We start from the raw sequence: 26173 nt of genomic DNA, 5'->3' as shown, positions 1-26173 counted from the left end.
CAGGAGAGTAGTCATGAATTGGGCTTCAAACTGACTCGGAGTAGTTCCCTCTCACAAAGAGAAAGAAAAAAGCATAACTTCAAATACTTAAAAAAAGGGAAAACAGGTGAAGGCGTAATTACACTAAGACTAGGTTAGTACTTGTTTGCTTAATGCACCTAGCTAATCCAGTTGTCTGGGTCTGCATACAGAGGTTGCTGCTAGTTTTTCCTGTATGAAGAGCTATGTTTACATCATGGCTTTGGACACACATGAACTGATTTCTGAGATTTTCTATTAATACTCAGTCATCACTTGTCAACTTTACAAAGCAAGCATGGGTCTAGTGGCAGGCAAGCATGGAAAGAATGCTCCCCGTCATCAGACTTAGGCAGTAAAGCATTTCTGTTTTCAAGGCTCAGTACTTTCACTGAAGTTGCTCACGTCTCAGTGAGCCAGCCCAACAACAACATTTAGTGAGATTTCATCTGCCTGGTTAACCATTAGCTTGAACTGTGGTAAAGCTACCACAGTTAGTTTTAATAAAAATAAGTCAGACAAAGCCAGAGAGAATGCAGAATAAATTAATGTTTGCTTGGGAACCAATGCCTATAGAAAAATGTTTGACTGTTTTGCAGATGATGGCTGATAATGGGTTGGTCTTGACGATAATCGAGGATGGCACTGAGGCCTGGTTCAGTGATAGTGGTAGAGTTCATGCATTTACAGGCAAACGGGTAAATGCAGGTGGAAGTTTACTTGTGCCGGTGCTGGCTCCCTCTTCTTCTGGGTATCTGTATGAAAAGCCTGTCATGCTGTTTGCCAGCTGTCCATACTCCTGAGCAGTCTCAGTCAGCCATACTCCACTTTGACAGGTATCTAAAATCCCAGTTATCTGAGCTGCTCTGTTCTGTGCACTCTTTTTGTGTCTTCTGAGATAGCATGGGAGAGAGTAACAGTGCAGACTAAGTGCTTTACACTGTTTCAGATATTGAAAGGAAACTGGATAGCCTGGAAGTTCTTGCTGGAAGTGTACTGTTTCTCACTTTAATCAGCCCTCTCAGTGCTAAAATAGACACTAAATGAGGAAACAAAATACCTGTGTCTGTGAAAAGCAGCTGGAACTTTGCTGTGCTTAGTTTTCCTTAAGACCATTAAGGAGAGCTTTCACTATAAAGGGTGCTTTAAAACTGACTCTGTGTATGCTTCAGCAAGAATCGTATGTGACACAGCTTGAGCTATCTTCCACCTTTATGGATGGGGCTACATTTTGGTGGAGAAAAAGTCTTTCCATTCTTTTAAGGAATTTCTCTCCTCCAGAAATGACCTGTCTGTCATTAAAGCCAGAAGTAATGGTAGCACGAGGGAGGGAAACTAGATTCCTGGAAGACCTTGCAAAGCAGTTAACATGCTGAATTCTTTGGTTGATAGGTATCATCTATTAGAATGAGCTGGACTCTGATTCAGGCACTGAATTAAATGATTAATTTTTAAAATCAGGTCAGCATAGTGAGCTTTATTGGAAACATGTCTCTTATTTTGGTGTCTGAGATTTTAGCACTTTTGAGACTCTGTCTCAGAGTAACCTGAAGGCTACTAGACTTTAGTCCTTTCATGGGCTTCAAGAATTTTGCTATGAAAAGTCTCCCTTAGAAATGCTTTCTTTCCTGCTTAGCAGCCAAATTCTTCTGCCTAATCTCAGTGACATACAAATGCGTAATAGAGGTTATATATGAGGGTATTTTGTTTGTGAAGGAGAAAGGCAACTTGCAGGTGTGATGGGGTGAGCAAACTGAGAGCATCCTCTGTGGTCTTTAAAAAGTTAAGTCATGTACTCCCTGTGCAGGACCAGCTGATGTGGGAGGGTGTAAAGTCGTCTCCCATTTCTGTTCCCTTTGAGAAGAGCAGCCCTTCAGGGGTGCTAGCACTCCTTCACTGAGTGTGCCAAACCGGCAGGCAGTGACAGAATGGAGAAGTATGAAGTGGCTTTCAAACAGTTCGGGTGCAAGGAGTGGTCTGATTGTGGCAACACAGAGCTCAATAAAACCAGCTAATTTATTTGCTAGCCCAGCGCCTCTGTCTTGATAATACCCTAGAATATACCCATTGCCCTCGGAGATCTAGGTTTCATGTTTCCCTTCTGTGAAGAACCAGGATTCAGCTGCCTCTGTAAAAAGTTAATTTTGTAGTAGCTGTGAGTTAGTTTTCTTATATCATGTTTGGGCAACTAAATAATTAGTCTGCTTTGGAAAATGCTGAGTCTACAACGGCTTCCAGTGCAGTGAAAAGAATTACAGACTACTCAGCAATCTGGAAAACAAGACCTTTTGCTTATTAAATATGGAGCTGGGAACAGAATTTATGATGTTCATTTTTTGAAATTTGAAGCTGTGTAAACTACAGCTTATACTAAAACTCTACACATACAAAGTTACTAAAGGGCTAGTAAATGACTAGTAACTATTTCTATAAATGACTGATCAGTTGCTACAATGTCCAACAAGTTGGTTTTTGGGTTTTTTGTTCGTTGTTTCATTGTTTTTTTTAAAATACTGTTTAAAATTGCCTATAATACACTCATTAATCTACTTTTAATGTACCTTTGATTTCTGTAACATAAAGGTATTGTTCCTTTGTCAATTTTATATCTCCAGAACATCATGTGTGGCCATGATATATTTGTAGAAGGGATTCTTTGGTTGAAATGGCTGCTGACTGAAGTCAGCTGGGACTGACTTCAGTCCAACATAAGAATCTCAGTTTGAGGACCCAAATAATGGGGCACTGTAGTCTTGTGGACAGCTTAACTAGGCAGAGAACAGAAGCAGGTTTTTTGAATAGCCTTCCTTTGTCCACCATCATGAAATCAAAAAGCAAATCTTTTGAAAAACACTAGGCAATAATTCCCATGGGGCTTCCCTAGTCTCATCCATCATGGAGAAAATCCAATTTTTCTTCTTTCTCTGTTGTACTCTAGGAAGCCTTGTGACCAATTGGGTCATTTTAGCTTTAAACGTTAACTTGGCTAAGACATTTTAAATTAGTGGATGCCTTTCGAAACCTAGACCATAATTTTCCACTCAAACCCTAAGAATAATGATCTATACTTTGTTAAATGCTTAATGATTTTTGAGTGAAAAGTATTTTTTTATGATGCTACTGTTGAATAATAATAATTAGTAGTGCTGTTGTAACAGTTTTTTTTGAAAGGTCTAGGAGGCATGTTGCTTCCCACCAGAGAGCTGATTTGAGATTGTTTTATTCTGTAAAGTCCACTTCTATGGATATTTATATGGTTTAAGTGTCAGGCCTAGTGTTTTGGTAAGACTATATCCCAGTTACACCAAACTATTAAAATGTTCATTCATTAATCCATTCATTTCCTGGCTCCTTCCAGAATGTCCTACAAAGATATTTTGCCAACCTTGTTTACATAAATTCCCCATTGTGCTTTGCATTTTTATTAAATAAAGATGGTGTTTGAAATAGCTTGTAAATTGACAGGATACAAATTAGTGGGGAAGCAAATGTTAAAGAGTCAGTGATGTCTCTTGGTGAGCTTTGAAAAACATTCTATTTAGAACCAATTGTGCAGATGTATCATTTATTTTTCTGCTTTCCACCTTCATCTGTTATAACTAGGGATATTTGCATGAAAATTGGTTGTGTGTTTTTTTCAACGTTTACCTGCTTTGACTGTTTATTTTATATCTGCAGTTTTAGTGATTGTCTTATGACATCACTTTTCATGACTGGGGAGATGACAGTGATGTCACAGAAGTTACGGTTTGTAATGCTGAGTTACGATTTGAGGCTGGGAATGACCATAAAACCTTTCTTTCTCTTGGGCCACTAGTTGTTGCTAGTTGATGGCTGTCATTCTCTTATGGAGCCTAAAGCCAACGTGTATGTCTATGTGTCACAAAACGGCCACTCTCCTGAAAACTTCACTGCAGAAAACCAAGCGTTCCTGACCACGGGAGAGCATGTTTCCTTGTCATCCTTACTAAGGACACAGATTTATTTGGGGATGAGGACTCCACTGATGTTTGCCTTGTTTTTTCTATATCGTATCTGTTCTTTGTCTAAATGGTCACCTCTGTCTCTATCAATTCAAATCCAAAACCTTTCAGGAAAATGAAACTCCCTCAGTCCAGTTTGGGGAGGGTGGGAAACTGTGGCTCTAAGTCAAGGAATAAGCAGTAATAAGATTAACTGTACTGGGAAATACCAAACATCTTCCTTTGGTATGTAAGTTTATATGGATGAGAAGTGACAGAAACAGGACAGACAAGAAGAAAAGATCTATCTAAATGCAGCGTATTTTCCAAAACATTCATGGAGTTGTCGGAAGCTCCTCAAAAGCACCCCATATCTTTTCCAGTAGAAGATGGACCACAAGAGAGACAGCCATTGGGAAACCAAATTCCCTTAACATATTCAGACAGAGGATCTGATACATCCAGTTGCTTCTGGGCAGAAACTGGAAAGACGGTGAGCACTCCTTTCACCTTTTTTTTCCCTTTATGCTCAAACTCACTTCCCACACCTCAAAAATCTCCTGCTGAGAGTGACCTTCTGGTCAAGTCGCAGCCCCTCATGTCCAGAAAAGCAGGAGGCGGCTGGATTGCTCCTTTCGCAGCCCATGTGGGTGGCACACCACCGCTTGCCCCGCGGGGCGTCTATCGGAGCGGCTCGGGCTGCTCTGGCCTCTCTCCGGTGACTCGGTTTGTCATTTCTGTCAGTCTGTGGCACACACACACACACACACACACACACACACACACACACACACACACGCACAGCAGCTGCTGGTGGCCTGGGGGCCTGGGTTCCTCATTCTTTTTCTGAGCTCACTTCTACACACCAGCTGGCTACATTGCGGTCTTTTACCTGCGATAGGCTCTGACCTCTTTCTGTGTATCTTAAAACACCCTGCCGTGTAGCTCCAATGGCATGCAGACATTCACCCTGTTTGCTGGTGTGTCTCCCTCTGCTTTCACAACGCCTCTTCAATCTCCATTTGCTACCAGTGGCTTGGGTTTTTGTTTCTTTTTGGAAGGTGGTGGTTGTCTTTGGTAGGATTTTGATTTTTTTTACTGTGAAAGAAGTAAAAATGCACTTGTCCATGCTAGGTACATTTGAATAATTGCTAAAAATAAAATGAAAAAATCAGGGCTCTGCTCTGCTCTGCAAAGTAGTTTTCAATCCCCTGAAGAGTAACATGGCTCTTTCTGACTCCACACAGGCAGACAGGCCTAATTCAGCTGTCTGTTGCATCGTATGTTTAAGTGGTTTTGTAAAACAGTGTTCCCTAAATGTTGACAGTTTAATGGATTTCATTAGTGCTTGCCTACTGGCTGAGGGCTCAAACCTGCCCCCACCAGGGTTAGCTCAGATGAGTTCAGAAGTGCCTGTGTGGAGGACCACCCTCATCTCTGTCGGAGCTGCTCCAAGACCTGCATCTGGAGCCCTAAAACAAGAGCAGGCGTCTTCTGTGCTCCCACACCCACAGCACAGTGTGGGCAGTGGCTGGTGGGTGCATGTAGTCAGTCCTATGTCCACTTATCTTTCCTTTCTTCTCATTAGGCAGAAATGGCATCAGGGCTCCATCACACACCCAGAGACATGTGGGCCTTCTCAGGGTCTTCTTCCAGATTATCGTGCAGGTGAACTGCCTCGGTTCATTATTTTGGGGGGTGAGGGAGTGTCTCTGCTATGCTGAAACATGCTTACGGTTCATCTCCTGTGCCTGCGAGACCTGTAGCTGAGTAGAATGTCTAATGACCCTCCAAGTCCAATTTCCATTAGGAAGTAATGTTCATGATCTTCCAGTCACCGCCTGGTGAGTCAAATAACATATGAAAGATAGCCTCATCAAGGTAAAGAATAGCTAAATCGAGGCTTTGTCTACACTCTGTGAGGTCAGAGGAAGCTTGACTGTTTTGTCTGGAGTATGTGTTGGGGGAACATTTTGAAGGGGAAAGTGTTAAAAGTAATAATACAAAATCTTAGACAGTTATTTTATCCCTTTTGTGAACAAAACAAAAATATGGTCCTAAGAAGCCATGGGTGTAACTGAGAACCTGGTTTAGTCTTCTCATCACACATTAGACTGTCCCCAAACCAAAGTGAAGAAGACACTCTAAAACTAGCAGAAGTAACAATATTTCACTGGCATAGTGAAAATCTAGAGAATTACAATTAGCTATGACAATTAACCGTAACGATTACAAATTGAAGGCAAGTCCTGTGGTTAAAACTGAATTCCAGCATCTATTCTCTGATGTCTAATGATTTCCTCAAATTTATTTTTTTTGGGGGGGACTGAAAATCCCTGTATTTAGTCTCTGTCCAAAGACGGTTTCTCCCCTACCCTTCTTGAGAAGTAAGTACTGTGTGAGATACCTGGGTCTGGATTAAGCACTAGCTAAGGGGGAATGGTGCAGACTACCCCACGCTTTGGCATTATGGGCATCAGGACAGCAGCGCAGCTATGCCCCATGGAGTACTAACAACTTGTCTCTCTTGGGTTCCTGGGTCTAGGTCAGTTCCCGTGTCCTGTCCAGTTTGATGGTCCTCTCGCTCCTCTGAAGATTTAGGTTGAGTTCATTCTTGTGCCTCTGCTCCTGTGTGACTGCTGTGCTCCGGGGTAGGGGAGGGAGGCTCTTTGCCTGCAGCATGGCTCTTTGCCTGCAGGCTTATTCTCTCCTGCAGCCTTCCTGGGCCTGTTGCTGCTGCAGTGAGGCAGTCACTCGAAGTGGTGTTCATTCATGCCCTAGCCAAGCTGACTACAGAGCTTTTTAGGACCTGTTTTACTACTACCACCATATCTAATGGACTTTTTTGCTCTTTTTGTTCTCCAGTAGCAGATTTTTCAGGCATGGTTTTCTGTTGAAGCTGGGCAAGAGCAGTGAGACATATAAGCAGGTCTTTCATACTCCAGTAGAGGTCAGATACCTACCTACAGTAAAGGAGCTAATTCATTACAGCATGATAGATTATAACAGCTTATTTGGAGCCCTATTATATAAATCACTTAAATGTGTATTTACATAACATTCCTATTAATTACCACAAAGACTGTAATGACTGTGAGCTGTTCCAGTTTATCTTGTAAATATGTATTTAAGCAATTCTGTAACAGGTAATATTTAATCAATAGACCATAACAGATCATTTATCATGCCAAACCTTTGTGTAAAAAGTGAATTTGTACTGGTGGAGCATAATGGATCCTTTGGAGTACCATTTAACATATTACACTACTCATATGAAAACTTTACAATGCCACTAATGATACATGGTAAATGCCTTCGTGTGATCTCCTGTATGGTAGGTCTGTGTATTGACACATGTGAGCATATTTTCTTGATGTAAAGAAGCCAAGAAGTTACTCGGCAGAGATTCTTTTGGACACTTGCAAGGAGCAGAAAAGACAAGCTCCAAGGGGCTATACCTGCCTTATTCTTTCTTGGATGAAAAGGTACTGGAAAAAAACATGTGTGTAAAGTGCTTATCTGCTTACCTGGTATCTGTAGCTGTATCTGAGCATCACTATAGTGTTTTACAGCATCAGTCATGTCAGTGGATCTGGAAGGTAGAGAAACATTACTCTCATCCTTACTTTAGAAGTGGGGAAAAAAAAATGAGACAGACCATGCAGAACACACAGGTCATACGCATACAACAGAGGGGTCAAGTTCTATCCCACCCTGCACTATTGCTATTAAGCAGATGTCCATCCTTGTACTTGAGTGTAGGCAAGTAATGCTGCTGTTTTTATGGAAACTTAAGATATTATCTCAGGGGAAGTGTGCTTATGTTCAGGAGCCAGTGTTTAAGAGGTAATATTTTCGTGGTCTTCACTGAACTCTTCAAAACACAGGTGCAGAAATTGAGATCGTCATCAGGGACTTATTTTTTTAAATACTTGATGCACAATACTAATAGAAAAGAGAAAGTAAGAACCTAAAGTGATTTAAAGAGCTCCAATAGAAGTCATAAGAGTTTTGTTTCCCTCACACAGTACAGAAGACAAGCCATGTCATCAGAAAGTAGAGAACTGGAAAGGAAATCCTGCTTACTTTACCTGTGCCAGCAGCCTGACTGATTAACAGACTGCTTCGGAGAGGGAGGTGAGCAGGATGTTTCCGCAGAACTGAATTATCAAGTATTGTAGCTGCGCCACTGAAAATCCACATGATGTGCTGCATGCATGCTTGCCAAACTGTTCTGGGAAGCTGGCTTCGAGCTATAGCTGAAGTCATAGCTAAAAGTCAAGAGCCAAATTGTGGTCATGTGAGTTGGTGCACTGGCATCACGCAGGACTACTGCACGGTTAAGGTAAGCAGGGTTGGTTCTCAGACTTGGAATGTAATTCTAGAAACTGTCCTACATCACGAGCGTGCCATGCGGTTTGTGGCAAACAGTGGTGCCCGCTTAGAGAGGATTCATGACTGAAATAGTAAGGAAGTCTTAGTTCAGGACTGTTATGTATTGGCAAAGCCTTACAGGAAGTCTGTGCATCACTGGCCCTGGCCAGCTCCACTGATCTCTTGCTTTTATAAGCACTAAATTCACTTAATTTTTTAAAAAAGCTTTTATTAATGGTTCCTTTGGAGCTTTTGCAATCTGTTGTCTAATGCAAGCTTTGATTAAGTTTAAAAAAAAAAATAAATCTCTGCAATAACAGTTCTCCTGTGTAAAAACTAATCAATATATGCTAATCATTTGTCAAATATATTTCTTATAGAGAAAAGGTTATGAAGTTAGGTGACTGCCAAAAAAGAAAGAAAAAAGAAAACCAAAGAAGCTTCTTTGATTCCCTAGGCAGTAGGTATTCATATCTGTAAAAGATTAACCAGTTTTGTATTTTTGCCAATTAGTATAGAAATTTTATGAGCTGGCATGAATATTCAATTAAAATTATTTTTTTACAGCTAAATTTTAAACCTGTAGAAAACATGGGAGGCTAACTCAATCCTGAATATAGCAGTGAAGCTGAGTGCTGCTGTAATAAAGTAATCTATTAAAAGGTTATCTTTCATATAAGGCAGCTTTCCCTAAGCTCCTAACATATTAACAACATCTGAAATACACTTGTAATTATACACACCTCAGAAAAGATTTTAAATTGCCTTCTTTGTCCACACTTATAAAAACAGTCACTCTGTGATCTTATTTTACCTATGCACCTTAAAGCTTGTAAAAGCAAAATGGAAGAAGCAATCACCCATCAGAGAATTGCTCACAGGTGAACTTTGGCTGTCTCTAGTGGTGTTAATTTTCTTCTATGTGAACTGCACTTGACACCTTTGTAAGGTCTGGAGAATTTTTCCCATTGCTGACTGGCCTACATGACTATTTGCACTTTGAAGATGATGCACTGGGAAAAAAAGAAATAGTTCATTTAGTCTCTGATGAGCAGCTTTCTGGCTAAATCCTGCAACTTTTTGGGAAAGACTGCTCTTTGGCCATTTGGTCAGTGCTGGTGAAATTAGCAGCATGCTTGCTTGACAGGGAATTGCAGGAGTGGGTACAGCAGCAAAGTGGGAAGCACGCTGCTTTAACCACAACATTTTCCATGTGTGAACTCAAGCCTCCTTTTGCCTGCTTGCGGACCATACTAATGAACCTAAATGCCCTGCAACACTGTTGCTGTCATCTTTCTGTATACTGCAGAAATATATTACGTATAACACAGTAAGAAATGTCTATAACTAATTTGCTTCGGCATGGTGTTTAGTTTCTGGATCAGGCACCAAGTCCAGCAATACACAGTTTCTGAAAATGCAGTCCCATACAGTGGAAGCAGAATGGCTTGAACCATACTGAGGTTTTTAGACAAAGATAATAATAATACTTTTAAAGTTGCTATGCCTCTTTGCCTTGTTAGAGAGCTGATTTTGCTGTCCTACTCAGACAAAAATACCTTTGATGTTAAGCCCTCATAGAAATTCCATTTGAAAATTTTCAGCTGGCTCCAATTGGCAACTAGTTTTAGGAAGGAACATTTTTATCTGTCTCCAGTCTTCTGGGGCTACTGGTTATTTGGTGAAAAGCATTTGAGCTAATGGACCTCACTTGAATTCCCCTTAGGAATTAGATTCTCTCCTGAAAAAGGACTGTGGGATCAGTTATCAGCTGTTCTGCTGAATAAACTGAATACCCATGGAGCTTTTTAGCTTTTCCTTTGTGAAACCCATGGCTTTTAGAAAGGTCTGTGATGCTGCTGGTGATTTTTATTGTGATAATACTCCTAAATGCCCAGGCACAGCTGAGAGTGGTACTAACATACACCACATGCTACCTACAGAATTTCTATGGCAGAAGCATGGGATCCCTGCTCTGAGAACTTTATGGTGCCAGGGTTTTCAAGATGATTTGTTGCAGATTTCTACTTGCTGGATTTTATTTCTAAAATGATCTTGTTTCCAAATGTTAATTTTCACAATGGAACATCAGTTATAAATGTATATGTTATTAGGGCATTTTATCATATTTAAGAGGACTTCCTAGCATCTCTTCTGGCAATTTTATTAAATGAAAGTACTAATTTCCTGCATTGGAAGGGAAAAGGCTGTGTAGTTTGGTTCTAGCTATAGCAAACTGATGAAAAACTTATATAGAACTTAATGGAAAAATCCTGCAGATTTAAAAGCAAAATGCCATCTCTACCACACAACCCTCTGGGATGATTCAAAGCCCGATGAGAAGAGACTAGCATGATTTTACATCTCTGTATTTTAGGAGCAATTTCTTAAAAGCTGAATATTGTCTTCACTGTGAAACTTTTATCAGTGTTGAGTCAAAGAAACCCACTGTAACACTTTCGGATTTAATGCTTCCCGGATCAAGGGTGGAGGCAAGTGTGATGGGAGGTGGAGGCAAGTGCAGAATCTGTTGCAATGATGTATTCCTCTGCTGTATCACACACAAGAAAGACGATCTTGCTTGAAGCATTTCCCGTGTAGAAAACATAGCTCCCGAACCCTTTCCACTCCTGTAGGTTGGGTGGAAGAAATGCCTTTTTAATATTAAGGGATGTGGTGGATTCTCTGTCATTAGAGCTGTTTAGGTCAAGACTTGCTCCACTTAAGCTACACCTGTTTGGTAGGTGAGACTGGGTAAGATGCCCACAGTGGTCCTTTTTGGACTTAATGAGATAAGAAAATCCTGCAAAGCAGTTGCATAGGATGCTGTCAGCAGGTATGCTTTCATTTCTTAGGGCATTGTATAAAATCATATGCTGACTTACAAATGGTGAAAGTATTAGGCCCGTCTTCAACTGTGCTGATACAGTGGAGGAATGAATTAAAAAAATAATTTTGGTAAGTAAGCTGAAAGAAGACTAGAAAGTGCCTACTTTTTCAGACAGTGCAGGAAAGTCACTAATTGCTCTAAACTAACTTCACTGAAGTGCAGAGCAAGGGAACAGATAACACAAAAATGTATTAGTTGCTTTTGTTGCAATATAAAAGAGCATGGCAAGGGATTAGTCTTTTCTGTTCAGCAAAGGAAGGGACTATGTCTCTCGCACACTCCACATCTCTTTTGGTGTAGTTCAAGAATCTTAAGATACAACAATTTGGCAGTGTCAGCAGTATAGTCTGACAGCACACAGGGTGGCACAGAACTGCCCCACAGAATAGTCCCAATGCCTTTTCCAAGACTACTGCTTATGAGCATGCTATATGCTGGGAACGTTTTTATGGGAACATTCAGGCAAACACAGATGGCTGGAATTGCCCTCCCCCCTCCCCTTCCCCGGTGGGTAATCGGCACTTGCATTAAATCACATAATTATTGGGGGTAATACTGTATTATCAGGTCAGGCAAGTTTTCTTCATGAAGGTTCCCCTGATAAGTACCACATGGTGATAGATGAGTTTTGTGTTACTTCACATTACTTGGGATTGGTGCCAATCAAATCACCGCCTGACTTGTGTACCAGGTAATCAGTCCCACCCAGGCTATCTAAAGCTGTGCTTGCCTGGGCCAGTCTTCTATCAGAAGAGCTGGGAAGCATGCCATATCGACCACGTTCCTGCAAAACGGCAGATAAAAGTGGCTGGAAAAGTTCAGCCGTGCTTTAAGTACGCGATGGTACTTCTGGGGCTTGCAGGGATAAAAGACTGAAGGCCCGGAGGAGGCTCGGAGACGGAGCGGGCGAGTGTGCAGAGCAGCCGCGGTCACAGCGCAGCGGTTGGCTTTCAGCTGGGGCAGGGGAGGAATGTGGGACGGTTCCCACAGCATCTCCTGGCTTCGGGAGCCTCTTCCCTTCCAGCGCCGCGTGTGCCGCGCTGCCTCCGAGGGCACGGTTGGATGTTTGCTTGAGAAACAGCTGTGGTGGTTTAACAAGTTTCTGCTTGATCAGCTATTTGTTTCTGCTCCCCTCTGCTGAGGTGCAGTAACTGAATCCGTGGGCTCTTCCAGGCTGTTGCAGCACAGAGAGGAACAGGCTTTGCTTCAACTGTTTGCAGGTACGGACAGTTGCCCCGTCTGAGCCATGGGGGCAGCGATAAATAGTTAAGGGGCAGCGACTTTTTAAGCAGAGACAGCTGTCTCCCAAACAAACGTCTGACTGTGCCATAAAAGACACTCAACACCATTAAACATTGGGCTGTCAGCAATAATTACAGAATGTGTTCACACTGTTTAAAAAAGCAAAAACTACAGAGAGAAGAGAAGTGACATGAAAATTCAAATGTGAAGAAACTAAATAACTACACTTGGAAAAATAAAGTGTTGCTTATGTGACTAGAAAGTGTTGTTCCAAAAAACCACAATTTAGGAGCAAATTCTGTCAGTGAGCCTTTCATGTAGGAAGTGGGAATGATGAAGAGAAAAACTGCTTGGCCCTTTTGCTGCTTGCCCCTTTCTTTCTCTTTCTGGGACTAGAAAGGTAGATAATCTCCACTGCAGTTTTGTAGTGCTGATAGTTTAATGTACATAAAGTAACGTATCAGGCATATATAACCTCACCTGTGCACTTCAGTGTACATATGAGAAATTGTATATCTACACTGTGGAAGCTGAACAATCTGAAGTCCATCACTGTATCTCGTTGTAAATGAGGGAACATCTTCAGTAAAAGAGTCACACTTTAGGCAACATGTGGCTTTTTACTTATGGTTGTCACAAATAATGTCTCCAAGGCTTCCCAGTCAAAGAAACCAGTGAAAAAGTGTGGATTCTCAACTGGTTTATGCTAGGTGTTTGCTTTCATTCAAAGTCAGCTTTGAGTTTCTTCATCCTTGTCACTTTGCCTTGTCTGTATGACTCTTTAAATCAATGGGAACGTGTGATTGTAAAATCATGGGCCCTTCCAGTGGACACAGGAGGGGGTGTAGTGCTGCAGATGTATTCTGTTTAAATGATTAGATTTAAAACTGCTTCTGGCTCTCCAAACAGAGCATCCTTTTGATGCTCTACAGCATTCTAGTTCAAGTAATAGTAAAAAACCCCAAAACATTTCTAGACGTATGTGTAAAATGTTATGGAAGTGCTATTCATATCCTTTGGTTTACTGGCTTGTGTAGAAGCAGTTTAGAAACACTTTTTGAGCCTTGAATTCTTGTGTTTCTGTGAACCCTTTGTGGAGCCATTTGGGACTACCTGTGACCATGCTTCTTGCCCAGCACCTTGGTTTTGGCACCTCTGTCATCGTCTGACACGCTCCAACTGTTTTTTAACACATTCACATGAGCTTCAGTAAGGTAACAGGTATTCACTTTGGCCACATTGTGCCAGGTACCAGCACCAGGCACCCGCTCTCTCTGTACCAAACACACCTGGAGTAGAGCAGCCATGCATTGGCAGGACTGACAGTGCAAGCTGTTACAAATGCTTCTGGCATTAAACCCTATGTGGTTACCTGCCTATGCCTGCCAGTGCCCTGCAGCCTCCCATCATCTCTTGCAAATATAGTTTAGACTCTCTCAGAAGGACTCTTGGCTTCCCCTACGCGCAGCAGCAAGGATTTGGGAACAAACCCTTGCTGTTGTTTGGAGCAGGGTGTCTTGACTGGGAAACACGACTGAAGGCTTCATGCAAATTGTCTAGAAAGTGGTAAATCAGTTCACTAACCCATTTACAAAATCAATATATCACACAAGGAGCTGAACAAAACTTGGCAGCTCTGCTTATATCCCCTTTGCACCTGAGGGACTACTGACTGAAAAAATAAGAGCCCCTTCACTCGGCCTTTAACATTATAGGGTATCCATGGACCTCACCAGGATCTGCAGAGCAAGCCGTGCTTGGTAAATTAGGACTTGTGAACTTTCGTGCATAAGATGAAGGAAGATTTTTCTTTAGTGGTACCGGATCTTCATGTAGAAGTAGATTGATCTTCCCGAGCCCCTAAGTGACATGGGTCCCAGAGCCCAGGGTTACATAGGGTCAGTCCTCCTGGTAGTTCCAGCCACAACAGAGAGGTAAGAGAGGTATATCTGTTATCAATTCTCAAGTATTTCATCTGCTTTCTTTTGTATTAACCATGAGATTAAAAAATTACATCACAGGATAACCTGTGCTTCACAAACGCCATCATCATTTTGTTGTGTGGAATGGCTGGTTGAAACGTGGAGCTGGAAAAGCACAACCCCCCATTTAGTGGTTGGTAGGCTCCTCTAGGTATTAAGCATTGACGTTAGAGGATATGTCTTTCCTGCTGACTTCAGCGAGAGGTAGGGCTGTTTAAACAGTTTTCCCTGGCATTGCTTTAGTCATACGCTTTTCCATGTGCAGCAAGGTTAAAAGACTTGGTGCGCCTCCTGACTCTGTGCTTCACCCCGGTGTTTGAAAGCAGTGGCAGGGGGAGGCGAGGGGAAAAGGAAGACATCAGTACACAAGGAGAAGCTGAAACCAAAAGACCAGCCCGTGCTGCACGTTCCCACTTCTCGGCAACTGTGAGTCACACGTAAAACACATTTGCGCACCGGTTGTGCGACTTGTCCCTAGAATGCTTCAGACTTTTTATAGCTGCTCCCACTTGCTGCAGTGTCACCTGCTGGTGAGATCAAAGTACTCAATAGCACGCTCCCCCGCGCCACGCTAAACAAAGTCACCGAAGCCCTTGAAAACACCTACAGATGTTTCCTCTCTGAAGACAAAAGGATATTTTTCTCCCCTCCCTTCCTCCTTCACACCAAAGAACAAATCCTATGCCTCGCTGAGTTTGTACCACCTCAGATTAATTGGCACTAATGCAAATGTTCGTGGCTGTGTGGGGGGATGTTGCTGAGAGCATAATGGTTGTCGTATTTGCTTGCATGTGGTTACTCCACTTCAGCTGTGTAATTCATTGCTTTATAAAGTGCTTTACAATGCACTACAGCACAGGAAGCTAATCATATGCTATGGCAGACAATACAGCAGAGATTCAGAGAGTTACTGCAGGTCTCCTAAGGCCCGTGCCCTGAAGTCCCCAGTCCTTTTTCATCAAAAGTCCCCCTCGAGTGTATATTTTGCCACCTGGAAAAAACTCTTAGAACCGCCAGAATGTCTGGAGCTTTTCTGCTGGCTCCCTGTGGGATTCCCTTTCATTCCTTTTTTGTCTAATTCCCCTTCCCTTCACTCCCACCCTGAGTTTCTCTCCTTCTTTTTAGGCATCTTATTGGCAGAGTACTCCAGGCATAGCAGTATGAAGGATGTACGAGTTTCCATTCTAAGGGGGTTATTTTGAGTTGCTTATGTTTCTGGCTGCAATTTTAAGCATTTGATATCAAGCCCAGAAGCAATTTTTTAATTGGAAACTGTAAGCTGAGATAGGTACAAGAAGAAAGATTTCTTAAAATATTAGACTTCCAACTGTGTAATTTTGACAGTTTTCGTGGATGTGGGGATGGATTGGCGTTTGGTTCTGAGGTATCTTTCAGCCATTCTGGTGCAACTGATTGTTTCTGGCTGATGTTCACAGGGTGTTTTCTGTGTATGCAGACTGTGCTCTCTAGGTACCAAACCATGCTGGTACCATGCTCTCATTTGTAGCTTAGGAAATCTCTCTCTTTGACCAACAAGGCACTGAGGAAGAAAGGTGAGCTCCTCCACTAGACAGTTACAATAGAAGAGCCATTGTGGAAGGAAGCAGTGAATTTGCCTGATTGGTTGCACAAGTTTTTGCCTTGGTTTAGTGTGTTGGCCTAGCAGAAGCTGAACCATGTAGAAGTTCATCATTTAATTTATTTTCTAAAAATGCACGAAATTCCATTAAAAGCCCTACATGACAAGACTATCAAATTGCAAACACTTAAAGGCTAAGGAAATGACAAAACTGAGCTCGCCTACCCAGCCTTTTTTCTGTTTCCTCGCTTGTATAGTTACAATAAAGTTTAATTAGATTGTTGCATATTATTTTGGGGAGGTGCTGGAGCTGGGCTTCTGCCTTATTCATTTTGCATGCTAATGCAGTGCAAGGCAGTTTTTCATGAAACACTGAGGGCCAGAGTACCTCACTTACTGCAGGGGCTGTATGATGTGTCATAAATAAGATTGGTGTTCGTAGCAGGCAGGAGCTGTATGGCACACTGTGGACGTACAATGATAATGAAGAGTTTAGATAGTGATGGGGTAACCACTTACTCCTTCACCCTGACAGCCACTGACTGCTATTCCAGTCCTTCCAGTCCACAGCTGAGGAATACCAAGCTGATACTTCCCTACCAGCTACCTTAGCATATATATATGCCCATGCTCCAATTGTCTGGGAGACATTCAGCAGATGTCAGGGTGTTATGAGTCCTAATTCAGAGACCAGTCCTGAGGGACACGCTGACCCTCTTAAGTGCCCCATGGTAAATTACTGCTGTGGGAATGACAACTGCTCCACATCTCACTGGGTCCTTTGCTTTAATGATTCTAATCTTGCTGTGTGGTTCTTCATAGCTAGAGAAGTTTCTTCATAAACACAGTAAGGACGCATTCTCTTTTCATTCTTAGGCAGTGGTAAACATGAAATTCAGTTTCATGCAATAGAGTTAATTCATATTCAGGCAGTCATTACTGTTCCCAGCAGATGAAAGGTTTATGGCCATTTATTTGAGGGGTCACCTATCAGTCTTCCCTGTTTGCAGTTAAGACTGGCAATTGCTCCTCTGATAAAGATTGTGTATTTCCTCCAAAATGTTTTTCTCTTTATTTCTGATTGGTTTTAAGTGCTGGAGTGAGTTTTCCTTTTAGCTACAAATGCTGCTCTTTGAAATCGGAGTGAATGACAGTAGGACTTAAGCATAATAACAGAAGGCATCTCTGCTCTTGTAATTTCACTTGCTTCCCTCCCATGTTCGTCTGCAACTGTAGCAAAATGCTGAATAGCTTCAGTATTTCATCCTCTGAAAGCTAGAAAATATAGCCAAGGACGCTGAGCCACACTGAAATGAGAAAGGGCTCCCAGAGCACTGAGAAATGTTCCAGTTCTTTTAGGTTCAGCCAGCCCTTTTCTGTTTGTTGCTTCAACTTATGTAAATTCCTAGAGTTCAAGTAGATTTAATATTTATCATCCAAGACAGGAAGGGTCAGCCCTCCTTTCTTCTGCATTCCCTTTACTGGAAAAGTGTAGTTTCAGTAAAATGTCACCATTTGTGATTTAAATACATTTCAGCAAGATTTGCAAATTGTTATTTCTGCTGTCCCTCCCCCAAAGTGTCTCCTATTTTTTCTCTCTCAAATAGTAAGATCTAAGGAATAAAACAAGATGATTACAGTTGCTACATAACAAGGCTTAAAGTCTGTTTCCTTTTTTAAAGCTCTTAAGGTTCTTGAGAGTCTTTGGACAAATTGCTGAATAAGGTACATCATGTTAATAATGGTAGTCTGTGAGTGTCCAGCAGGATCCCTCCATGAGATCCCCCTTTATAAGACAAGATCAACAGGTGAAGTAGCAAAATTATTTACTTGTTCGTATTTATTATTTGGAGACATCACCGTTTGCACTGAAAGAATGTATACGCTCCATTGTGTCACATGCTGAGCACCATGAACTCCTATGATCTCTCCTTATTTCAATGATACATAAGAACATTTAGCAACTTGTAAAGCTAGATGTGATGTCAATATAAGAGCCATACTAAAACCACATCCTTGATTTGCTTCCAAAAGACCAAATCTTGGACTGGCCTGGAACATAGTGTATTGTCATACCAGCATTTTCTGGTAGCATCATCAGTTCCTGCAGAATGTGGGCTTTTGTTAGAGCACTACCCCCTTCGGTTGCATAGATTACATTTTCTACAAAGCAGGTTCAGCACGCCTGCACAGGTCCAATTTGTAAAAAAGCAAGTTCTGTGTTATTTCACTCACTTTTCTGGCCTCCTCTTTTCAGGATCACCAGGGACTTGTCTTTCTTTTTCTCCGTGCCTCAGCTTTCAGAATATGTAGGGGGTTCTGGACATCCATGTATCCATGCCTAGCTTTTTAATGGCATCCTTCAGCTGCTCTCACATGGTTTTATTGTGCAGGTTTTGTCCTGATGTTCATTCCTCATAGTCATGGCTTCTCAGAGGACCACAGGACCTGTTTCCTGAGCACCTTTCCTGGTTCTTGCTGTCTTGCAGGTTAGTCCCTGCCTGACAAGTCCTCCAGGGCTCTGCACTTACACTCTCTCCAGGACAGAGAAGTTCATTAATGCACTTCTCACCTTGTATTAGCCTCCATTTCCTTCTGTCATTCATGATGCTCATGTAATCAAGACTTATTTTTTTTTATTGCAAAATGACAGGTGTGTTTATCCTATGGCTTACATTTTTCTGGTCTTGGTACAGTTGTACTCTCACTGAAAACCTTATGTGGAGAAGACCTAGCTGTTACTGTTTCAAATAGCACTGTAAAATCTCATGCATCAGGTATGATACATATCACTGACTTTTTCGTTGTGTTTCCTATATCTCACTTCTTTGAGATATGGCACATAACTTGTAGCCTGCTTCCTGATGCTGGGTCTTGCATGTAGCTACTAGAGGAAAGGATCTTCAAGTCAGAACATTTGGCATGGGACAGGGGTCACGAAATAAGAGGCTCCAATAGTAAATACAGAGTGACTGGGACTGATCTAGCAGGCCGAAAGCCACGCTAGATGTTTTACCAGGTGTGGTCTGGCACTTTGGCAGGTGAGTTAGGTGACCTGGTACATGAGAGGACTTGGGGAATGTTATTCATTGGGAGAGAAGAAAGCTGAGACACCTGCCCTAGCCAAATTCATAATATATCACCATGACTCTTCTGGACAGTTGGTGGTGGGAAGAAAAATTTCACATTTCTTCCTCCCATTCAGCTCCTTAAAACAACACATTAGGGCCTTAGAACAACAGAAATGTTCAAAAACCCATTAGCTCCCCCACTAAGATTGATTTTTTTTTGTTTTGTTTTCTTAAGCTTTTTGTATTTTCATTTTGCTTGAACACTTCAGCTGCTCTCATCCGTTTCACTTTCAGTTCAGAGCCCCTCTCTGGTGCTCCTGCAGTGGGCTGAGCGCTGCGGTGTTTGCATTTCCAGGGCTGCAGAGGAAATGATTACCTTAAAAAACAAACAAAGCAGATGTTTTCTTCTGATAGGCATCATACTGTAAGAAAACTCCAGAGCGTGCGAAGAAATGAATATGAATGTACATGTGCAGTTGTCCCTCTCTGATCAGTCACAGCTTGTTGAGGGAAGGCTGTGCGTGAGGGAGAACTGATTGAGCTCAGTGCCACAGCTGGGCTGGCGAACTAGTGCCTGCAGGGGCAGCATGAGGGAAAGAATTAAAATCAATTGCAGACAAAATCTTACACTTCCTTTTTAACCCGCTGCAGCTGGGGAAGTCGGGGAATGGAGCTGGTGAGTAGAGTGAGGAGATGCACACCCAGGGTGCAGGAGGGAATGGTGTTTGGGAAGGGGAAGCTTTAGTTAAGGGCTGATGAAAATGGCAAAGGGCTGTAGGTTTATTCCTGGGTGGAGTCAGAGATTGAGGACACCACTCTCACCATCAGTGGAGAAGAGCAAAGTCTTCTGCCTCTTCCCAAGAGCTGTTTGGAGAAAGTGGAGGAGATACAGAGGCAGAGCATGGTGGCTAATATGGGTAGGAGGCACTAGTGTAGGAAAGGGGCTGGAAAGACATGATGCTTTACAGCAGCCAAAGAAGAGGTATTTTCCAAGCTGGCTGCTCTAGTACAGTGAGATAGGGGGAAGGGTTGTCAACAGTTGTTGTATGTGGTTCACTCAAAAGCTGGGACGTTCTCTCCCTTTTGTTATCAGTACAAGTGGTCCAAAGCACTGCTTTCTTAAGACTGCACTCTTTTGAGCTGTAAGAAGACAAAGAATAAAACTAGTCATATGGTGGCTTTGAATTGCAATGAATCCATCCAACAGCTAAAAGAAGTACTGCAAATAAGAGCAACTAATTTATGAAGTGTACAGTATATGTTTGCAGAATGGCAGTTCCCCTTCCTCCTCTTTCCTCCACATTTTTCCCTTAAAATCTTGTATGTGACCATTACGAATATCTGTTAAATAAATGATAACCATTTGCTTATTGCTGGCTAGGAAATATGGTCATTACACTTGAGGACCCATTAGGAGTATACTGGTTTTGTGGAAGCAAATGCAAAATGTTACTGTGATTGCAAATTAACTGGGATCACCAAACACTTAACAAGTTTTCATGTTGGACTTAAGTGTCCTCCAGGGCCAGGTGGTCTTTCCTCTGAACTATGTGTACAGGGCTGGGAAGACGGAAGTTTGCACAGCTAGTGTAGTGGTTAAAAAACCCCTACACCCAAAATACGATCTGAGTTTAATTCACTCATTAGATGGTGTGTGTGAACATAGATACTAAAAGTCCTTTAGGTTAGATGTTATGCATATCTGACCTGAGAAGTTAGCCAAAGTTCAGGGTACTGCTGCTCTTTTATTCGGAGAAGAGATGGATGAGGCAATCAGGTGGTCTTGATGAAATCTTGTATTATGACAAAGAACGCACAAGGAACTACTCCCTTGAATCCATGGGGGATCAGGCAGGAGATAATCTCTACACACAGGGTCAGGTCTTTCTGCCCCAGCCCCTGCTCATCCAGATGCTTATTCTTTCCTGTTTTGTCAGAATAGTGACGGAATCCTTTTTAATCTTCCTCCTCAGCTTTTCTGGTCTTGCTGTTTCTGTCACGCACAATCCCTCACAACATAATTGCCTGTGAAACCTCTCTGTCCACATGTGTCTTTGTTTTGGGAGATGGCATGTAGTTATGTTTGGGGTGGAGATCATTATTGTTTCAAACATCTGGCTTCATAAAGAACCTTAATGGCTTCTCTGAATTTATTCTGAATGAAAGGATGAAGTGTTACACCCACCATCTTCCACTAACTTTTACCCAGCTCATAGCAATAAAATGACTGGAAGCTGCATAACCTGTCAGGCTGCTTATTAAAGGAGATGTCAGGAGAGGACTATTCAACTTCTCTACTCAGAGGGGCACATATGATGACGGACCTATGCAGCAACTCGTTTTGCTTTTTTGGAAAAACAAAGTTTAGGAAACAGTTTGTCTTACAGAAGGGGGTAGACACTGTTTAGATGGAGGAGCAGAGAGACATTGCCCTCAAGGCAATGGCAAGGATTGCCCTGAAAGGCCTGTGTTGCTGTGGCCTTGACTGCACTCCTCCCTGGCAGCAGACTGTGGGCACAAGGCTTGGAGGAAGCGGCCAGCACCATTCCTCCAAATCTGTGGAGGTTTCAGGCAGGATCATGGCAGCTTGACCTCTCCATGTGCACCGTGGGGTCATCTGTAAATCAAATCCCCTTTCCCTGAGAGGTGATGACTTTGTGTGGTGTGAATCAATATATGCCCTGTAAGAGTGGCCTTGAAAGATGTATCTCCTTAATGTGTGTGCAGATGGGGAATTATATCATGTAAATGCTAATTTACACACATCGGAGACACAACTGGGTAGTTAGTTCATCCCCTGACACAAGAGGAGAGTCTTGGATAGAAAGTACATGAGGTATTAAACAGACATAACACTTAACCTTAGCTGGTGATGCATGTGAGAGTGACACCATTACTGCTTTGATGACAGTGGGAGAACAAGACTCTCAGTGGTGCTTCTGAAGGTTTGCAATACAGTGCTAACAGGACGTGAGTGTCAAAGACCTTGTACCTCAGCCATGGGAGCCCTTTTACTGGATTGAAATTAAAGAATAGGAAACGTAGGAAAGCTGCTGTGAGGATAGCCGACTAAACCGAGATAAAAGATGATGGGTTCATGGGCGGCCATAGCCCTGCTTCTTATTTCCTTGCTGTAAGGCAGCGGTGTACTACCCTGCGGAGTCTTAATTTCTGGTTGTTTGTATGGAGGGTCTTAGCGGTTTCTGGCAAGTTGTTCTTTCCAAAGTGAGGCTGAGCCAGTGGAAGAGAGCTGCTCAGCAGCATGCTATAGAAATGCATTATACATGACACTGTACAGCAGGGCTCCTGACGGGAAACAAACAGAAGAAGTGGTGCCCCATTAATAGGAAAAATGGATAACAATATAGTTTTATAGGCCCTGTCATCCCTGGGTCTTACGAGATATTGTAGAGCGAGGCATTAGGTAAAATTAGATAATATGATGCAAGGATTATGGCCGTTTTACAAACAAAAGGTGCACTGAAGAGTTAAAGCAGTGTTTTCAAAAGCCTTTCTCTGTGCTCACTTTAGTATGTTCTTTAATCTTAATGGTTTTTTATTTGGAGAGTACCAAAAAGTGTGTGTGTATGTGAAAGTAAAATATTGTCCGGACTATCTACCAAGCACATCGGCAATATGGGATTTGCCACTGCCATTGTGTGCCCAACCCTCTTATGCTGTAAAAGTCAAAATTTTCTCCTCTGCAGCTACTGTTGAAGACATGGGAGACTTGAATCGACCAATGTTGAAAACTCAGGCTGAAGTCACAATAAATTTAGACCCCAAATGTGGCAACTGCATTTGAGAACAAAAAAAAAGCAGCATAAATGATGCCTTTTTCACTTCAAGGTGAAAGATGAGCACACTGCAATCAGAGTGAATACAGCAGTTTTAGCCTCTCCACATTGCTGCCCTAAATGTAAATTGTACCACCTCCCAGACAGATACCACTTTTGATTTTGTCAAATCACTTGATATAAACATTGATCCATCCATGGCTGAACATCTAATACTTTCCCTCGAACATTTTCCTGTGATGTGGAGTCACTTGCTGTGTTGTAATTCAGAGGTGTGCCATTCTTTTACAGATGTGTGAGTGTTCATGTTTGTTCCTGTGTTAAACCCTCTGTGCATCAGGTTTATGAGTCTAATGGTCTTCTCAAAAGAAACACCTCATCAGATGGAGCAAATTAAAAACCACCCTCGGCTTTGGAATATTTTTTATATTTCTGCGAACATCAGTTTTGCTATTTAAATTAATGTTCTATTGTGTTTTATTTTGTCCATAGTACAACAGAGACAAATTCTGCAATTTCCCAGAATAGTTCATTACAGATGACACTAATAATTGAACAGAGACATTGGAAAATATCTCTTCTCTTTCACAGCAAGCATGCACGATTGTCAGAAGGTTATACTGGATATAAAAAGTCACATTACAGTAAAAGAAGTGCATGAATCCTTAATCTGGATGATGGCAGAATGTTCCTGGCAGGAACAAAGGCCATTTTAGAGTCCCAAAGTCTAATGAGTGGTGGAAAGAGTAGAAACTAAAAAATAAGCCCCTGAACCTATGACAGTGCTATAGGTTTGGCTGAGATATTAGGCTACAAGTTACAGGGGTGTTTAATCTTATGTCTGGGGCCAAAAGACCTGAGGAATATTTACTGTTAGCACTCTTATATCTAGACTTCACCTTAGTATTTCTTTCTGATCTCATTTTTGGCAATTAATGTGTAAGAGAAGGACCACATTAATTTTCAATCCAGAAATATGTGGTACCTTTGTTCTAATATGCATAACTTCTGTGAAGCTGGAAAGATATGAAGGAGAAGGAGACTACCATAGGGAAGGGGGACAAAGTATTTTTGTAGGCAGGCTTTAAAATACCTTTTCCACTAAAGCTAAGAATTGCCATTTAGGCCACATTCACATTAAGAAATAAAATATAGTGTGTCTTCTGCAATTTAAAGTTGCCATTTCTTTCTCTCTGTCCTGCTATGAACTCTTAGAAGTTACCTAGTGTAGTAAGAGGAAGGAGAATTAACCTGTACTTTTTGCTTGAAGTTTGAAAGGCCCACATTAAAAAAAAAAAAAAAGCACAAAGGAATTACATCAGCAAAAATGTTGTTATGGGTAACATTTTCACAAGTGCCCATCTGGGATACCAGAAGTCCAGTAACAGCTCCTCTGCTTTTGAAGGTGTGTTGTTTTGCATCAGTCTGTCCTCAAGGTATGTGTATGGCTTCCACTGGCAGGAGCTGCAGCTGCATGGTGTAAATGAAGGCCTGTGTAATTTATTTCTTACTGACTATTAACAGTTGCAACCCCAAATTTACCTGCAATGACTTTTTAATTTTTCTAAGACACATAGCTTTTTCATGTGCAAATACTGGCACTGGAAATTTAAGGGATTTCAAAGCCATTTTTGCCTTGGCCACCATTTTGGGGGATATGGGCAAGCTACTTCTCTTGAATTTGTGCAGCCCCCCTTTAATGGGCATTGCAGTTATTTGCGTCCCAAAGATGTGTGACTTGTGAGCACCTGGGAAAGTATTTGGAGAGAAAAGACTACATATAAATGTCCTTTTCAAAATATTAATATATTCACCTTCAGAACAACTGAAATATGGGGAATTTGCTATATACTAAAATGAAAAATTAGAGTCGGTAATTCACCACTAGGACATCCTGCTTGTTCCAGGCTGTAATGGAGACAAGTCTCAGGCATCTTACTATCGCACACTTAAATTTTAAACAGATTTCAAAGGAAAATATGGTGGTAGAAATGTCCGATATGCTTTATGTGATACCCTTGTGTACAGCTAATTACAGATTTTGGAATTCCTTTTCCTGACACAGAATTTTGCAATGACAGCTCTCAAAGTGCTCCATAAAGTTCATGGCTCTTTTTCTGCATAAGTCACCTGGGGGTTCAGGGAGTGATGGTTGGAGAGAGCTCCTGCCTCCAGAATCCCAGGGGAGCTCTACCCAGAAGACTGTTTTGCCTCTCTGAACAGGAATTTGAAAACCTCTCCAATTAGCATTTGCCTGAGCCCTTCTTCTCAATCCTTTTCTACTTTCTTACAAGTGTTAATTTTGCTAACATTGTTCAATGATATCTTAAAAATATCTTTGGCACTGGAGGCATTTTTCACTTCACTGTTTTGTTGTCTTTCTCAAGTACTTGCAATGAGTCCTTCTCTTCCTGAGATAACAGCCTTGCTGAGGTCTAATAGTTCAATTCCTAAATATTACATCCCTTTTAAAAGACACACCAAAAAGAATACAAAATCCCATGTATAAAACAATATTTTGGAATATAAAGAAGCTTACTTGGATTAGTATTCCATAATAACATGATTATTTCTCACAAAAACAGTGCTACTTATGTTGTTTCCTATTTGAAATATCCTGCTTTGCATTTTTTTAAAATTTATGAAATAATTGGTTATGCACAGCGATATACAGCAAAAATATTCAGAGACCCCTGTGCATTTCTGCCTGATCTGCTACATATCCTCTCTCCAAAAGAAAAAGACCTTGGATGTTTTAGATACAGCAGTCAGCATCCTTCAAAAGACAAACTTAAAAATTGGCTCTGATGTGATATAACTAAAATGTTGATGGTTCAATTTCTAGATATTCAGGGTTGATGATAGTTGAAATAAACCAGTTACACAAGTAGAGCTTCTTTCAGGAACACATTCAAGCATATGCTTAAATTTGGGCATACATGTAAGGTCTAAGATTTTTAATATTTTCCTAAATTAGATCTTTAGTTTCCGGAGGGTATATGTACAAGAGATTTCCCTTAGCAATATGGGTATTTCTTTGAGCACTGCCCAGGCAAAGGGGGATGCAAGGCTAAAGTTTAGCAGGGGGACTCTCACTTCCAGTTTTCATGAGGTTTTGCCTGAAGCGTAGCTTCACTTCAGAAGGTTGCATCTTCTTCACTCTGGCGTTCTCTTGTTTGGTTTGGAAGATGTAGCTGTGTATTTCCTTAAGTCCTTATTAATGTGGAGAAACATTCTTTTCATGCTCTTAAAAAACAG

The 26173-nt window shown here is 41.6% G+C and overlaps 1 long non-coding RNA gene across 3 annotated transcripts in view; it reads left to right on the top strand.

The window, feature by feature from the left end:
- The first annotated feature begins 14733 nt into the window (after positions 1-14733).
- Positions 14734-26173, top strand: part of LOC116965917 — a 129716-nt gene continuing 118276 nt past the window's right edge. For all 3 annotated transcript variants that reach the window (XR_004409804.2, XR_004409805.2, XR_004409806.2), the window contains exon 1: positions 14734-14894. This is a non-coding gene — a long non-coding RNA (uncharacterized LOC116965917). The remainder of the gene's footprint in view (positions 14895-26173) is intronic.

Source organism: Tyto alba, unplaced genomic scaffold, assembly GCF_018691265.1.
Source record: "Tyto alba isolate M040663 unplaced genomic scaffold, T.alba_DEE_v4.0 Super-Scaffold_22, whole genome shotgun sequence".
Classification (NCBI taxonomy): Eukaryota; Metazoa; Chordata; class Aves; order Strigiformes; family Tytonidae; genus Tyto; species Tyto alba.
This window is presented reverse-complemented; position numbering and strand designations above follow the sequence as displayed.